This window comes from Astatotilapia calliptera, chromosome 7 (genome assembly GCF_964374335.1).
Source record: "Astatotilapia calliptera chromosome 7, fAstCal68.1, whole genome shotgun sequence".
In the NCBI taxonomy this organism is placed as follows: Eukaryota; Metazoa; Chordata; class Actinopteri; order Cichliformes; family Cichlidae; genus Astatotilapia; species Astatotilapia calliptera.
Window position 1 is genome coordinate 41,665,559 of NC_137428.1, and position 13,667 is coordinate 41,679,225.

The following is a 13,667-nucleotide window of genomic DNA, read 5'->3' on the forward strand; positions in this document are numbered from 1 at the left end:
TGCCCATGTGGTGAACTGACCGCTGTTATTCGTGCTACTTTAGCCAGTCAAACATGTCTCTGTCACATTAGCTCATTAGTGCTCTGTGAGCTCACTGCTCTTTTCTCCAAAGTGAGAAGCAGAGGAGAGAACAGAGGGAGATGAAAAGATGAGGCTGTTCCCGACACTCAGCCCACACTTCCCAACTTCATCTCACCTTCTCGCCCCCCGCTGTGCACATGCTCAAACTTTACCCACAGCCTCATTAGCCGCTGCGAGGCAGCTCAGATCATAACCGCATCAAAGACATCTCAGGAGGGAAAGCTGTTGCTACGGTAACCCAGAGCATCCACAGTGATTTCAGATCAGCTTAAGTGTGTGTGTGTGTGTCTGTGTGTCTGTGTGAGTGTGTGTGTTTGCATCATGTTTACACATCTTTGTGGGGACCAAAAATTGGAATGTTACTATACTTGTGGGGACCAACCGTCACTTATGGGGACAAAGCTCCCATCCCTACAAGTTTGAAGGTATTTTTGAGGTTCAAAATGTGGTTTTAAGGGTTAGGGTTAGGTGTTTTGATGGCTGTGGTTCGGGTAAGCGGCTAAGGAAAAGCTTTATGTCAATTAGATGTCCTCACTAAGATATGAAAACAAGTGTTCATGCGCATGTGTGGTTATGCACATACTGAGCAAACGGAGCTGCAGGTACTGCTGACAGTCAGTGGGTGGGGTCACCTGTATGAAAGCATAGGTGTGGCATCTTCCGTTTTCAGCCTGTTTTCAGCCTGTTTCACAGATTTGATGCGGCAGGTGATCACGGACAGAAATGCGACTTTCACTGATCCAGCCCACAAAGTGAGCAAAACATGGAGAAGGACAGATAATGCCCCCGCTTCGTAACACCTGAACGAGGGAGGTTTTTAGAACTCACCTGTTTGCATCATTAGGGGCATGGCCTCTTTGACTGACAGGTGGAGCGTGTTTGTCCTCCATCAAGAAACATCCTGAGGAGACTCTGTGGGGGTCTGACGCGTGGTGCTGAGCAGAGCAGTGTCTTCAGGGCAGGCTGTAAATATCTCACAGACACAGGAGGCTGATTGCACTGCTCGCTCCATCACCTGCTGACTTCCTGCTGCCTTGTCTCTGCTCCATACGAGGAAGGCAGATATGATCACCTCATCCATAATTCATGCACTCACCTCCACCAGATACACGAGGCAAAACATGAAGCTCCTCGTGTTAGCTGAGACATAATACTGATACTTTTATTGTTTATTGCCAATAATCAGTCGCACCAGGGGTTATTATTGTTACAGTTTTCACACTCATCTTCACTCTGCTTCACTCAGCAGATCATTTCTTTCACATATTCTCACCTTTTATGGGGATATAATCGTAATGCTGTAAAATATTTTACTAGCCTAAATGTTACTCATATTCACTGTTTTTTATTTTAAATTTTATTACATATAAGAACATGAATCCAGGTCAGACACATGTACTACAGGCCGGACTGTGTTCAGGCTGGGTGTGGGAGCCCTATCACAAGTCGGACCTTCCGCCTTACGTTGATCCTGGATTACTTCTCCTCAGTGTCAAACAAAAAAGGCAGTCAGAAGTTTGAGAGACACAGACCTGCTTATTTTCTATTTGTGGTCAATCGAGACTTTTACAGCTCCGACCTGAGGTAAAACACACCTGAACAAATATCACCAGACTGATGGAGAGAAGGTGCAGTGATGTCACACTGACACCTGCTGGTCATGTTTCAGCTTAAGCGCTTCAGATTCTCCATCAGCATCAGCAGATGTCTGATTGGTTCCTGTCACAGATGCACTCAGCTCAGATCCGAACATCCCGGGCGAATCCGAAGACAGAAAATGAAGACCCACAACTTCTGTTACAAGTTCTCAAAGCTTCCGAAATTGTGACACACTTGGGAGCAGGTGGGCTGACACCGTTTTTTGCTCTTTACTGCACTCTGTATGAAGGAAACAAATAAACATCAGTCCTCACTGATGTATATCCGTGCTGCTCCGAGTCTCTTAATACAGTCAGTAACAGCAGCTCTGGCTCAGGTGGATGGCTGATAGTTCAATGAATCCCAACCAGTGCTTTAAGTGGGCCGGTGCGCGCCGGTACTCAGTACCGCCACTTCTAAATATAGCTCTTGAGAGTACCGCCACCTCTCCATGCGCCCAGAACGTGCTTTTAGCGTACCGGTACTCTCATTTGCACATCTGTTATAATCGTTTGGCTGCGCTGCCGCTTTTCAGAGCGCCCTTCACAAGCACGCTTCCTAATTCGTCCCACCGAGAGCAGAGACTACATTACCCATACACCAATGTGTTTTACAAGTGAAAAGCGCATGCGTCGCTTTTGCCGTTGTCATGTCAACAACTCAACGTGGTCCGGAGAGGGTGTGTAAAACGCGCAAACAGCTGCTCGGTTAAAATACAAAAACAATGAACACTTAATATGCTCTCCTGGCTTCAGACTCTGAGTAGTAAAAGAACAAGGTCAGAATCAGAGGACTCGCTGGCTGACACCCCACCGAGCCAGAATGATATCGCTGCAGGTCAGGCGCAAGCTAATGAAAGCTGCACTAGTGCCGCGGACGACGGCACTTTTTGCGACCACGAGGACGAGAATGACACCATTTCTACCGATGACAACAGCCGCGTTAGCGAGCACGAGTGGCCAGAATGTTGGTCCCAAGCACAAGTCCGGTATTTCTCCACAAATTACAAGTGGCTGATCAGCAGAAATCAAAAGTTGGGTTGTAGTGTGTGTAGTCAAGTTTGTGCTCGCGTGGACATGCAGCAAGGGCAGAGAGTGTCGCAGGAGTGGAGTGGGTGCTTAATCTCGTCTTTTGGAAGGGACAAGGCTGCACAACAAAACTCACTACGAAAGAAAATAAAAGAGCACAGAGACTCAATTTATCACAAGAAAGCAGTTGAAATAAAAGAGAAGGCAACACAAAATACAATGCAAAAACACATTGAAGATATGAGAAAGGCTGACTACGCTTCAACTTCAATGTGTTTAGAGCAGCTTATAAGATTGGCAAGCATGGGCGTCCCTTTACAGACATGCCAATAGATGTCCAGTTGCAAGTCTTAAATGGTGTCAAGATGGGCAGAGTTTTGCACTCTAATAACTCATGTGCAAATATACTGGATCACATTGCAGCTGAAATGAAAAAGAAGGTAGTCAATGACATAGTGATGAATGAAAGAAAATTGTGTGTGCTCATTGATGAATCCACTACAATAAGTGAAAAGTCTGTGCTTGTCGTGTGCCTGCGGTCAGCTATTTCCAGTGAAAATCCAGACACAATATTTTTTGAACTGATTGAGCTGCAGGGGACCACAGCAAAGGACATCACTGAAGCACTGTTAGGATGTCTTCATAATAATGGCTTTGACCCTCACTACCTACAGGAACATTTGTTGGCATTTGCTTGTGATGGAGCCTCAGTGATGCTTGGGAGGAAAGCAGGAGTTGCTGCGCAGCTTTGTTCCAAATTCCCTTACCTGTTTGTCTGGCATTGTTCCAATCACAGACTGGAACTGGCAGTTTGTGATGTTTTGAAGGAGGTAGGAGGAATCAACCACTTTAAAATATTCTTAGATCAGCTTTACTCCCTCTACCATGCATCACCAAAAAACCAAAGGGAGTTAACCGAGAGTGCTCACAATGTTGGACAAAGTCTCCTTGTGATAGGCCGTGTTTTATCAGTGCGTTGGGTTGCTTCAAGTGAGAGAACAGTGAAAGTAGTATGGGAGAACTACCAAGCTCTGCAGGTACACTTTACAAGTGCTGCTGCTGATACCAGCAGGGACTCAAGAGAGAGCAAAATACAAATTAGTTTATAATTTATTTTATGTGCATTTTGTTAAAAAGAAATTTCAATACCTTTTTGCACATTTTATTTATGTTCAGTAGCTCTTTCTAGCTCAAGCAAATCCACAAACTAATAAAATGATTTATTATTTTGTATAAGGTTGTCTGTTGACTGTTGTATATAAACCCATTCAATAGTTGTTGTTACCTCAGGGGAGGCGGAAAAAAAATAGAGTACCGGCACCTCTTTTGGGCCACTTAAAGCACTGATCCCAACTACACAGGACCTTCCAGGAGAGAACGGGTCTGTGGAGCAGTGACAGCCTTTCCCCAAACCGGCCAAAATCAAATCTAGAGTTTTCCATTCATGGACAAATTTCTGTGGCTCATCTTAAGGACCAACCCTGAGGTGGGTCCTTTAAGTGAGTCAGGGGTTGTTTACTCAACTCTAACAGACATGTTTTATTTAAAGAAAACATGAAATTCAGGGTAAAAGTCTCAATACCTTCCCTGCACATTGACCAAACCCTGATATGAAAGTGAAAAGTGACCTTTGACCTGGACAACAATGCCAACGTTGAAGCATTGAGGGGGGAGTATGGCGAAGAAGTTTGCATATGTTTGCACCGTTACACCCTGACAGTGCACAGGCAACAGATAAACGAGGGGCAGGACCTCTGTACTCCTAAGTTCTCCTCTGTACCCCATGCACACCTCAGTTCTCCTGTGTACTCCTGTGTTCTCCTCTGTTCACCTGTATACTTCTCTGTATTCCTGTCTTCTCTTGTGTACTCCTCTGGCTTTATTTTAAATGCATATGCAATGCATAATGTATTTTTAATGCACAGGTCAGAAAGTTCCAAGATGGACATTTGGAATTACAACTTAACAGAGTCAGGCTAAATTCAAACATTGTAAGTAAGTACCAGTTCCTGAGATGACCCTTCATCCTTTCAGACCTTAAGAAAAAACTGAATGTTTGATTTTCATTCCCTGAGGGGAACAGAGAAGGTCATCAGCTGCTGACATCGTTGTAATGTTTGCATGCCTCAAACATTAATGATGACACCTTCAGTATTTCTCAGTTCCATTCTTTCATTCTCAGGCTTGCAGCGGCAACACAGTCTGCAGCGCTAACTTGTTAATCTACCGTTTTTCGTTGTTTCACTTTTTTTTATCCCTTCCTTCCTCCTTATATTCGACCTTTCAAAATAAAAGTTCTGTAAACATCACAATCACCTCCTTTTTTTTTTCTTTAACAAACTTAGGTGCTCAGTGAGGTGAATTATTAATCTGAACCTATGACTACGACACCTAATAAAATTACTGAACGTTCTTATTACTTGAGTTTCTCCACACCTAAACATCACTTAAACAGCACTGTATTTGCACAGATCTCTGACTAAACACTATCAACATTCAACACTATAATACTGGTTACAGTGTTAGATTCAGGAACAACAAACATGTTACACGCAGCATAACTGAACTGGACATGTGTGTGCTTAATAGACTGGCAAATTACAGCAGGATTTTCCTATCCTCGGTCAGAAGGCACAGGTGACTTATATGATGAAAGAGAGGGTCCACAGCAATGATAATTAGGGTTCTTTTAATCCAAACATCTCCAGAAGTGAATTCGTGTGAGTATATGTATATGTGTGTGTGGTTCTGTAAAATAACAGAAATTACAATTAGCAAACAATTAAAGTCAACCAAACTGGTCTAAATAATACAGAAAGGGTTGAACAGAAATGACTAAACACCACCCCCTGGTGGACACAAATGGGCTGCTGCACAGGGATAGACTCCATCTTTACTTTGGGCAGCTCAGTTCACAAGGGTAGCGCCATTTTGGTCAAATCAGCGTGAATATACAGTGTCTCGTGGCTACACGAACAGCTGGAAAACTCTACTAAGCATCACCCAATGTACATAGCTAAGTATATGATAAGTTACAACCATAGAACAAACAAATACAAGGCACTTACTTATCATTCACGCACACGCACTACACATGTTCAGTACAACAGCCCAGCTCCACCAGCGCTATCAAGGTGGACCAGCGCAAACACAAACAAGGGATGGGAGGAATGTACCATCTTAGCAGTGGTTAGAGGGGGTCCGTGGAACAGTCTATATACACAAATCACAGGGGTTTTCTACAGCCGCCCCCTAATGTGTATAGCACATTAGTAAACATCAAAAACCCATGTGAGTATAACTAAGGACGTTCAGCTGACAGTTCAGGTAAAATGATAAGTTTTGACACAGGCCGTTGGTATTTATGTTCCCCAATAGCGACTTCAGCTACTCGCACCTGTCCATCCGGGCTGGGAAACACCTGTGTTACCTGTCCTACGGGCCAGGAAGCCCGTGGGAGCTGATAGTCCGCCACCATGACAGTCTGTCCCACTTTCAAAGGTGGAGTAGTCTGGTTCCACTTCTGGCGAGGCTGCAGTCCAGGCAGGTAGCGCTGAATGAACTGAGTCCAGAACCGGTCCGCTATGACTTGGCTGTGACGCCATTTTCGCCTTCCAAGTTCTTCTCTGGTGCCATATACTGCCTGGGGAAGGGAAGCATCGCGCCGCCCCATGAGCAACATATTTGGCGTGATCGGGTCAACATCTGCAATATCCGAGGAAACGTATCCCAGTGGCTTGGAATTAAGTATGCCCTCTACTTCAATAAGAACAGTAAGCAACAAATCCTCTGGCACCGCTTGACCTTTGAGGGCAACTTGAAGTGCAGATTTGACTGAACGGATCTCCCGTTCCCAGGCTCCCCCAAAATGTGGAGCATGCGGAGGGTTGAAGTGGAAAGTGATGCTCTGTTCACTGAGCTTCTCCTGCAGTCGTGGCTCCATCACTTTGAATGCCTCCTGCAGCTCTCTGTCTCCTCCTCTGAAATTGGTGCCCTGATCACTCAGTATTTCAAAGGGTTTTCCTCTTCGAGCAATAAATCTGCGCAGAGCCATGAGAAAGGAGTCAGTGTCCATACCAGTGAGAAGGTCGAGGTGAATGCAGCGGGTCGTAAGGCATTTAAATATAATGCCCCACCGTTTTTCTTGTCTCCTGCCTATCTTTATAGTGAAAGGGCCAAAACAGTCAATTCCTGTGGACCAGAATGGCGGCTGATTTAATCGCAAGCGGGTAGCAGGGAGATCAGACATCTTCGGTGAAACAGGCTTGGCTCTCCACTTCTTACACTCCAAACAGCGATACTGATGCTTCCTTATGGCCTGTCTGCCTCTTAAAATCCAATACCTGCGTCTCAATTCGGCAAAGACACGTTCTGGGCCAGGATGCAGGAGACGTGTATCATAGTCTTTGATGATGAGCTGAGTAGTAGGATGGTCTGGTGACAACACGATAGGATGCAGAGTGTCAACATCCATCTGCTCTGCTCGCCGGAGGCGTCCACCTACTCGTATGAGGCCAAGCTGACTGTCATATTCGGGAGAAAGGTTGCTCAGTCTGCTGTCTTTGTACACCTCTTTCCCAGATTTAAGGGTGTGTACTTCAACAGGGAAGCTTTCTTGTTGCGCCTGTTTGAGAATTTGAACTTCTGTCTCTAGTCGTTGTGCTGCTGACATAGGGAGGCCAGCCGCCCCGTGAGAAGACAGGTGGGAGGCCTGCACCAAATCAGCCCAGGTGTTGTATGCAGGATCAGACTGTGCCAAATCTGTAGTGACACAGGCACAGAAAGCTGATTTCTTTAACTCAGTATTATCTTCAGTGTCTGTACTCACAGTAGGTCGTGCTGGCCACTGCTCAGATGCTTGTCTCAGGAAGGGGGGCCCATCCATCCACTGGCTAGGTTTTGACAGCTCACGTAATGGTTTTCCCCGGGTGATGTCATCTGCTGGGTTCAAAGCCGAGGGGACATACCTCCAGCTGGCGGCCTCAGTCAGTTCCTGTATTTCGGCAATACGAGTACCTACAAACACTTTATAGTGACAGGATTCGGACTGGATCCAGTTCAACACAGTGGTAGAATCGGTCCATAAAGTAGTCTCACTAATGGGCAGAGTAAGCTCACTGAGGAGGAGTCTAGACAGTTGTGCCCCAGCCAGTACAGCACACAGCTCTAAACGGGGAATTGACAGTTTCTTGCGGGGAGCTACACGTGATCTGGCCATGATAAAGGCAGTGTGGACCTCATGTTCTGCCGATTTAAATCTCAAATATGCCACTGCTCCGTAAGCACTCTCTGACGCATCACAGAATACATGCAGCTGGAAAGTTCCCTCTTGGGTTGCTGGGGCTATGTAGCATCTAGGCAGACAGATTTCTTGTAGATACTGTAACTCACTCACCCACTCTTGCCACCGCTGGAGTAACTCGCCCTCGATGGGATCATCCCAGTTCCTGTCATTCTGCCACAGACGTTGAACAATAACCTTTGCCCGGGTCGTGAAGGGGATGATGAAGCCCAGTGGGTCGTATTGAGAGGCGAGGATGCTGTAGATATTTCTCATGGTTGACTCCTGAGGAACCACTGGCCGACATCTGTAGGCAATCTGGTCTGTGGAGCAGTGCCATGCCAAGCCTAAGGTTGGTTCTTGGGGATCTGGTTGGTGTTCAGTCAACCACAGCTCGCAGGTAGGGGACTTTGCTTCAGAGGGGAGATGAGCAATGGCCTCTGGGTAGTTACTTGCCCACTGTCGGATTTCGAAACCACCAGTAGATAGCAACTCTCTGATGTTATCGACAAGTGGTCGTGCCTGCAAAGCAAAGGGCAGAGATTGCAAACAGTTATCGACATAAAATGAGCGCAGCACTGAGTCTAGTACTTGTTCATTGCCATCTTTATGATCCTGCACATGGCGCTGAAGGGCATACGTGGCACAACAGGGGCTGCATGTGGTTCCAAAGGGCAGGACACACCACTCATAAATGTCAGGGCTCCGATCTCTTTCCATATCTCTCCACACGAATCTCAGCAGGGGCCGGTCATGCGGAAGAAGCCGCACCTGATGGAACATACCTCGTATGTCCCCACTCACAGCAACAGGGTGCTCCCTAAATCTCAACAGGACACCTATTAAGGATGGACCGAGAGTTGGACCTGGTAGCAGCTGATCGTTAAGACAGTCTTGCCTATATTGGAAGGAACAGTTGAAAACTATCCTAGGCTTATTGTTATGATGCACAATATGATGGGGAATGAACCAGGATTCATCTGTGAGGTTTGCCTCTTCAGGAGTGAGTTTTCTTACATAACCTGCTTGTTCCAGTTTGTGTATTTCTGCATTGTACACAGCCGCTAGATCAGGATCTTTAATCAGGCGCTTCTCTGTGGACCGAAGGAGAGCCATCACTGCGTCATGGTCAGTTCGTAGTTTAGTGGAGTCTCTGCGGCGGAGCAGAGGAGTAGCATAACGAGCTACTCCATCCACCTGTACACGTTCTGTGGTTTTCTGCAGTAACTCCAGTGCCTCTTTGTCTTGTTTAGAGCGAGTTACCTCTTTCTCTGATCGAAAGGGGAGCACATCTAACTGCCACAGCTTCTCAACATTCTGTCTTAGCGCTTGAGAGGGAGATGGTAACAGGGATGTGTGCAGACATGAAGCTTCAGTAGGTAGATGTAGAAAGGTAGCTGGTCCCTGGATGGCCCAACCGAGGTTAGTGTTGACAGCAACAGGGCTGCCTAGTGGACCGACTTTGACAGGTGACAGAGGGGTGATGAGCTGGACATTATCTGAGCCTATAAGAAGCATAGGCTGCACATCCTTAAATGCTTTGATGGGAACGTCGGCCAGATGTGGATATCTCTGACGGAGTATGTCCACTGGGCAGGATTGTTTTGCCAGATTAAGTTCTTTAGCAGTGAAAACACGTCTGATGTGATGTTTGATTTGGGGAGAGCTGGGTGCACTCAGTTCAAAAGAAACCGATGCGCCTTGTAACTGTGACACCTCCTGCCTGATGGTTCGTAGTTTGAGGGACTCCTCAGTGATATTTAATTGCAGGTAATGAACCGCTGCAGATAAAACAATAGTCCGCTCTGATCCATCGTCAAGAATGGCATAGGTGGACAGAGATCGCCCATTGTTGTGGAGGGTAACTGGGACCACTTTAAGCATGACTCTGCCTGAATGAGTGACTTGGTCCAAATACACCATGCTGGAGGCTGTACTCAATGTCAGGATACTCTTGTTTGGGCGAGAGGCAGCTTCATGAAGGATCTGCAGGTGTTGTTCTCCACAGGTGGCACAAGGTTTCTTCAGATTGCAACTGTCAGGCTGGTGACTTCGACCACATCTCCAGCATCTCTTATTGTCATTAATCCATGTAATAATCTGTGTAGTACTCAGCTTACTGAAGTCAGAACAGGAACTCAAGTAATGTTCTGTACTGCTACAGAAGGGGCAGTAGGGCTTAAATTTCTCTCCTTTCTTCCCTTTCATAGGTTCTTTACTGTCAGTAGTGGCTGAAGTGGTATTAGCCGTCGGTGTTGTAGGCTTGTCAGTGCCATAGTAGACTGATGAGGATGTCTTTAATGGTCGTGATGACTTGTCTCTACGATCTGAGCGGGGTTTATCAGATATGTAGCTTTCTGTAGCCCTTCGTGATATCTGTATGGCCTGTGACTTCCTCTCCAACCACTGTGCAAAGTCAGGGAGAGTATAGGTGTTAGCTGAGTCACTCCGCAAGATGCCCTTTGCAAGACAATATTCAGCAAAACTGTCTTGATAGGAGAAAGGGAGTTTACTCAAAAGCCTGTCCACATGGGAACCACACTCTAGTTCGCTCTTAGCAGCTCCTTCCATGGAGTTTAGTAGTCCCACCAAACTACTAACTGATAGAGCAAAGTCTTCAAACCCTTGTGCATCTCCAGCTTTCACTGTGGGAGCTCTCAAAATGTTGTTAATTTCACCTTGGACTAATTGGCGTGGTTGTCCATAGCGCTGCTGTAGAGCCTGCATTGCTTTACTGAAGGGCATAGTGTCATGCACATACCTCTTTGCAAGCTGAAACGCAGGAGGAAACTTTAGATGATCCAGAAGTACTTGGAATTTGTAATCCTCAGACAGGTGTGGGTGTGGTCCCAAAACTCCATCCAGACCTTTCTTCAGTAGCAGGAAATCACTCTCTTTTCCTGTGGTGAAGCGGATCAGGTTGGGTTTTGGGATGCCATAAGAAGAGGAAATAGCCATCTCCATCAAGTTCGGTCTCTGAGAGGAAAGCAGAGATGAGGAGTGTTGTGGGCTGCTCTGAATTACATCATGCTGTGAACTGACAGGTGCAGCTGGAGCAGGATGCCGATAGGTATACTGTGAGCTAACAGCAGGTGGCAGCACTGGTGTAACGTATGGCTGACTGAGAGGTGGGCCTGAAGTCCAAGGCGGATAACCTGGAGAGGGCATGCCAGGCGGCAGCGTGACAGGGTACTGCATAGTGCCAGGGATACTAAACTGAGCAGCACTGTGTGGCACAGACCACTGTGGGGTTGATGACTGCCAATTCAGGTCTCTTTGCTGATACCAGGGAGGATGTGGCTGTTCTGTTGCTGTAGATGCAGACCGGGGTACCACTGGTGTTGGCTGAGCAGCTGATGGCATGGAAGAGTGGACGTATAGAGGGGACTGAGGAATAGGTCGGTTGACAGGGAGAGTAGGAGCTGTTGACTGTAATATTTGAGGGTTATCAACATGATGAGCTGTGGAAGGGGAGGTCTGCTGTACAGTATGAAACTGAGGGCCAGGTATTACTGGAGATATGGGGGGGATGTTTTCTAGTCCGCCCATAGGAGGAGCTTGTGTAGGATTATTATCCACAGTTAGTAAAGGCATACTATGGCTCCGGACCTGGGTTTGTAACTGTACTTGGGGGGTTCTTTGGCCAAAGTTCAAAGACACTTGTATAGCGCTCTGTATCTCCCTCATCTGCTCCTGTACCTGGGTAACACACTGCTCCATCCTCCTTATTCTCTCCATCTCTGGTGAGCCATCGATGCCAGCGATTTGGTGTATTGGAGTAGCTGCGTTAGTGTTCGGTGGAACTGGGTTAGTCGGCTGTGGGGGATAGGTCCAGATGAAGTCATCCAGATATCTTGGAGCCCTATGTGGTCTCCTTTGCCGGGCACCTTGTTGTTCTTCATCATATTGGGATGCCGCCATGTTAGGAAATGCTGTAATTAATCCGGCTCGAAGGACCACTTGAACTGGACATGTGTGTGCTTAATAGACTGGCAAATTACAGCAGGATTTTCCTATCCTCGGTCAGAAGGCACAGGTGACTTATATGATGAAAGAGAGGGTCCACAGCAATGATAATTAGGGTTCTTTTAATCCAAACATCTCCAGAAGTGAATTCGTGTGAGTATATGTATATGTGTGTGTGGTTCTGTAAAATAACAGAAATTACAATTAGCAAACAATTAAAGTCAACCAAACTGGTCTAAATAATACAGAAAGGGTTGAACAGAAATGACTAAACACCACCCCCTGGTGGACACAAATGGGCTGCTGCACAGGGATAGACTCCATCTTTACTTTGGGCAGCTCAGTTCACAAGGGTAGCGCCATTTTGGTCAAATCAGCGTGAATATACAGTGTCTCGTGGCTACACGAACAGCTGGAAAACTCTACTAAGCATCACCCAATGTACATAGCTAAGTATATGATAAGTTACAACCATAGAACAAACAAATACAAGGCACTTACTTATCATTCACGCACACGCACTACACATGTTCAGTACAACAGCCCAGCTCCACCAGCGCTATCAAGGTGGACCAGCGCAAACACAAACAAGGGATGGGAGGAATGTACCATCTTAGCAGTGGTTAGAGGGGGTCCGTGGAACAGTCTATATACACAAATCACAGGGGTTTTCTACAATAACCTTTAACTGGTCACTCAGATATTCAAGTCTTAGATCTGATGTAATCAGACAGATGCATAGGTGCGCGCCTGTTTGATCTGACTGGGTATCTGGGCTTGTCTGTTAAGGCGGGGTCGACATGCCGTCCAGGTGGGGCATCTTCAAGTCCATGTCTGATTTTCTTGAAGAATGAGGCATTCCTGACAATTGAGTGTCCATCCCTTGTAGCTGTAATTTCAGAACCCTTAACCTTAGTCACTTTGTAGGGTTTTGCATTGTATGGTGTGGATAATTTGTTGTGCTTGGGTTGGCGATGCAGCACTGTGTCACCCAGACTTAGTGTGTGTGGTCTGGCGCGACGAGTTGCATCTGCGATCACCTTCATCTTGATCTTTGCACTATCATCCCATCCTCGTCGCCAATGTAATGTTTGCATGCCTCAAACATTAATGATGACACCTTCAGTATTTCTCAGTTCCATTCTTTAATTCTCAGGCTTGCAGCGGCAACACAGTCTGCAGCGTTAACTTATTAATCTACCGTTTTTCGTTGTTTCCCTTTTTTTAATCCCTTCCTTCCGCCTTACATTCGACCTTTCAAAATAAAAGTTCTGTAAACATCACAATCGTGATTCACTTCACTCTGATGGTCGACTGTATCCAGTGTTGGGGAGTAACGGAATACATGTACCGCCGTTACGTATTTAAAATACAAGATATGAGTAACTGTATTCCGGTGCAGTTACTGTTTAAAAAGATGGTATTTAGAATACAGTTACTTTGTTGAAATAAATGGATTACACGGCGGTACTTCCCTGTTTCATATTGTCACAGGTCAGGACTGTTTGGGTTTTGTTTGACAGCTATGTTCTGTTGTTCCAGGCGGCAGCGTTACGGTTGCCATGGTTACAGGGTGACGCTTGCTCTCTGCGTGTTTCCTGGGTGAGAGAGCGCCTTTTTGTTGTTGTTGTGCTAAGCTAATAGGCAGAATGCTACAAGCATAGCTCTAAAGA

The 13,667-nt window shown here is 46.2% G+C and overlaps 2 long non-coding RNA genes across 2 annotated transcripts; both read right to left on the minus strand.

Annotated features, from left to right (window-relative positions):
* Positions 1-5,419: 5,419 nt before the first annotated feature.
* Positions 5,420-5,906, minus strand: LOC113018806 (uncharacterized). The gene is made up of 2 exons (XR_003271859.2): positions 5,816-5,906; positions 5,420-5,495 (listed from the first exon to the last, which is right to left on the minus strand). It is a non-coding gene; the product is annotated as an uncharacterized LOC113018806 (long non-coding RNA).
* A 6,193-nt stretch (positions 5,907-12,099) lies between these two features.
* LOC145429726 (uncharacterized) lies at positions 12,100-12,586 on the minus strand. The gene is made up of 2 exons (XR_013910009.1): positions 12,496-12,586; positions 12,100-12,175 (listed from the first exon to the last, which is right to left on the minus strand). It is a non-coding gene; the product is annotated as an uncharacterized LOC145429726 (long non-coding RNA).
* Positions 12,587-13,667: the final 1,081 nt, after the last annotated feature.